The sequence below is a fragment of the Cyprinus carpio genome, chromosome B4 (genome assembly GCF_018340385.1).
Source record: "Cyprinus carpio isolate SPL01 chromosome B4, ASM1834038v1, whole genome shotgun sequence".
In the NCBI taxonomy this organism is placed as follows: Eukaryota; Metazoa; Chordata; class Actinopteri; order Cypriniformes; family Cyprinidae; genus Cyprinus; species Cyprinus carpio.
In genome coordinates, this window is record NC_056600.1 from 26,707,115 (window position 1) to 26,711,691 (window position 4,577).

The window sequence follows — 4,577 nt, forward strand, 5'->3', positions numbered from 1 at the left end:
TATCAGGGAAAAATGCAGGTGATCTTTAAAGTTTTGTTTGCATGTAATTTTTCACTAAATATAAAATTACTGAAAGAACTATGAGTTTCATTTTGTAGTGTATTTTTTAGGTTAGATAACTTGAGTAAACATAAAAGTAACTTGAAAGTAATACAACTGGAAATCTCTGATTACTTTTTAAATGCAGTAATCAGTAATGCAATTCAATTGCAATTTCAAAGTAGTAATTAGTAATTTATAGTGGATTACTTTTTTGAGTAACTTACCCAACACTGTATAAGAATCATCTCAGAATCTCAAACTGTTTCCCAAAAAAATCACACCAGAAAACTGGTGTAGATCTACAAGTGATCTGGAGTAATTCATAAAGATTTATTCAATCCTTAAAAATGTTAAAGGACTTACAGACGTCCTGACCTGGTTAATGCACCAAATTACTTATTTATAACTACACACAAATCAACTATAATTGCACAACTGTAACTATGCACGATCACATATCAATATATGTTTGAATTAAATAGACTGATGAGGATCATTATGAGCAGAAAGAAGATCTTACCTGATGTAAGCTGATACAGTGATCCTCCCTGACACGACTGACTGCTAACTAAAAACCATTGCTGTGTTCTGTTTATAGAGATGTTATCAGCCCATCATGCTGGTAAGGAAATTTAATCCCATGTCGGTTTTCAAATTCAAATTCAGATACAAATTTAATTCCAAATTTAAATTCCAGTTTCTTGGAAGTGTTGTCAGACTTTCCACACTATGTCACATTTACATTTAGTCATTTTGCTGACGCTTTTATCCAAAGTGACTTACAATTGGGGAATACATAAAGTGATCCTTCTTAAAGAGGCAAACAGACACAGGAAGTGCTTGCAATACCAAGTTTCAGGATTGTTCAAATAAGTACAAGCTAAAAAGGGAAGGAATAAATAAAGGAATAAAAAGTTTTGTTTTTTAAGGATGAAGTAAAGTAGTTTAGAGAGAGATGAGTTTTCAGATGTCGCTTGAAAATTGTCAGGGATTCAGCATTCCGGTGGGAAAATCCTTCCACCAGCCAGGAATGGTAAACGAGAATGTTCTGGAAAGTGATTTTGAGCCTCTCTTTGATGGTACCACGAGGCATCGCTCACTAGCGGATCTCAGACTTCTGGAGGGGATGTAGGTTCGTAGTAGTGAGTGGAAGTAGGTGGGTGCTGAGCCTGTGGCTGTTCTATATGCAAGCATCATTAGCCGCATTTCCACTGTCGGGCCAGAGCGAGCCAGGGCTTAAAGCAGGCCGGGCGGGGCTAATAGCCTCGGGCCAGTAGCACAAACCCATAACAGCGCAGCGTTCACACAACCCAACCATAATACCCACAAAGAGAAACTAAAACCCGCCCTTTACACGCCTCTCAGGAACAAAGTCACGCAACCCCATCATTTCACCAACAAAGAGAAGTTATCAGAAAACTAAGAAATAGGTCACTGGAACATGCGCGATCACAAAACGAACATGATAACAGCGGCCTTTTGTTTGCATGCTTTGTTAAATATTCAAATTCAAAAGAATCGATGTTTTACTATAAGTGATACATTGAGCATAAGGAATCAATTTATCAGGACTCAAAATTAATCACACAGAAATAAATGTATTTCTATTTCTATTTAGAGACTTATGACAGATAATATAAGTTAATAAATAAATACACAATTGTGATAGAGAATAAGAAGCTGACGTCTGATTTCTTCAAGCGGTCACATTTACCATGTTTACTATGGTAATGTTAATGTTTAGCGTGCATAGTCTTTTACATCGCTTATAAATATTTCTGCCTTTTATGATAATTATAATCCACATCGGATCGCGTTATTTCAAACACTCGCTGCTGACTGAAAGTGAGTTTTGAGCTCAGCTTATTTTTTAAAAGTTTTTAATGTTGATGTTATAGCGGTAATCTTTCTGAAATAAACGGCCCTGACACTCTCCAGACGCAAAGAAACTCCGCCTCTGTTCATAACCACTCCTCTAGCCCCAGCTGGCCCGCTTTGGCTCAAGGTTTTCGTCGGGCCAAAAAACCCTGGCCGTTGGCCCCGAGGAAGCCCCGACGAGGCACGATCAAGCCCCGGAAGTGACAGTGGAAACGCTACTGGCCCTGGCACGCACTAGCACGCCCGCTTTAAGCCCGACAGTGGAAACACGGCTATTGCCTTGAACTTGATGCAAGCCACAAACAGTAGCCAGTGCAAGGACACAAAGAGAGGTGTAACATGGGCTGGTTTGGGCTCTTTGAAGACCAGTCATGCCGCTGCATTTTGAATCATTTGTAGAGGTTTGATTGTGCTTGATGGAACTCCAGCCAGAAGAGCATTGCAGTAGTCCAGCCTAGAAATGGCATGGGCCTGGACAAGAAGTTATGCAGCATGTTCCATTAAAAATGGCCTGATCTTTCTGATGTTGTGCAATGCAAACTTGCAAGATCGAGCAGTCTTTGCAATGTAGTCTTTGAAGGTCAGCTGGTCATCAAAGATTACACCAAGATTTCTTACCGAAGTTGAGGAACCCCGGTGACCAGTTGATGTGCTTTGGACACCTCAGCAGGCCACCCTGAAAACCTACGAGTGAGATAGGATTCAAACCATAGGAGTAGAATGCCCAGTGATGAGAGGGCAGACAGGAGGATCTGATGATTGACAGTGTCAAAAGCAGCAGATATATCCAGCAGAATAAGAATTGATGATTTGGAATCAGCTTTTGCAATCCGCAAGGCTTCCGTGACTGACAGTAGCGCAGTCTCAGTTGAATGGCCACTCCTGAAACCTGACTGGCTAGCATCCGGTTTGTTGTTCTGTGAAAGAAACAATGCTACCTGGTTGAAAACAACTCGTTTGAGGGTTTTCACTATGAATGGAAGGTGAGAGGTCTGTAGCTGTCTATAAGAGAAGTGTTTAATGTAGGTTTTTCAAGCAGTGGGGTTACCCTAGCCTGCTTGAATGCAGTGGGGAAGGTACCTGTGGGAGAGATGTGTTGATGATGTGTGTGAGTGCTGCTAAGAGTGTAGGAGAGGCTGCTTGGAGAAGGTGAGGGGATTGAAGTAGAAGATTGGAGTTTAAGCAGTGGGTGTGGTTGGTTTAAGGTCCTGTGTGTGGGGGGCTGAGAATTGACTACTGATTGTTCTAGTTTTGTCTATGAAGAATGTGGCGAAATCATCAGCTGTTATAGAAGTGGTGGGAGGGGGTGGAGGGGGACAGATGAGAGAATTTACTGTTTTGAAGAGATTATGTGTGTCTGGAGTGCTGTTGAACTTGTTGTGGCAATATAAAGATTTGTCAGTATGGACTTCAGCAGAGAATGATGAAAGCAAAGACTGATACATACTAGGGTCTGATGGATGTTTTAGTTTTTGCCATTTTCTCTCTGCTGCCTTGAGTTTGGTCTGATGCTCACGAAGAACATCAGATAACCAGGGGTTAGAAGAGGCAGCCTATGCTGGCCTGGAGGAGAGAGGACAAATATCATCTAGACAAGAGGTTAGAGCATAAAGTGTCAGTTGCTGCATTCACATCTAAAGATGAGAAATGGGTAGGTGAGGGAAGAGGGGAGGATACTACAGAGGAAAGATGGGAGGGGAAAAGGCAAGAAGTAACCGGTATAGGGCTTGGTGGTAGACAGGTAGCAAAATGTAGTTTAAATGTAATGAAGAAATGGTCCGAGATATGCAGGGGTTCTACCAAAATGTTGTCTGCAATACAATTGCGTGTGTAATTTCCAATCAGTGTTTGTCAGTTTTAACCCATATTGGCAGCTCCTTTTAATTGAGCATTAGGTTTTTTTTTAGTTTGACACAACCAGTCATTGATAATCAAAACATTACCTTCTTACAGATGTATTGCAGAAGATGGCTTGATTTAAATTTTAATTTTTCAAACTAAATTAAAGTCAGTCTATTATCCACCTTATTTTTCCCCTAACAGGCGTGGACATTTGTACATTTTATGTTGCAAGGCTTCTGGTCTCATCTGCTTCCAGCTATTTTTAGCTATACAAAACAGCTCATTTTGCTGCTTGATATTGCCAACTTGTCTCTCTTACCATATTATTTTAATGCATTATCTTAATTATGAACACAGTGGTTTGTAGTGCTTACAGTTTTACCATATACCGCACTTTGTTATTCTTCTCGCTATTGCCCTACAGTGGCTAATGAACAGGAAGTCTTTCACAGAAAATGGCTTACTTTAGTCTTAAAAAATAAGATGGATATGGAGGTTTTTTTTTTATTTTTTTGGAATGCGAAAAAAAAAAAAAAAAAAAAACGTTCACACAGAAATCACATTGTTTATTAAGACAACAAGAAGCATGAAATCAATCATCATTCTGATTTTAATACAAAAATAGAACAGAAAAAAATTGACAGAACAACTTTATTTTTAGAATACATTGCAATCTATCCTAAATAGATGATGACAACTCTCATGCTCTTATTTAAGTAACAGTTCGCTTCACACATTCAGTTTAACAACATAATGTTAATGATAAAGACTGTCCACAGCGACTCAGGATGCTGTTCAAAATCCTGCAGCACCAC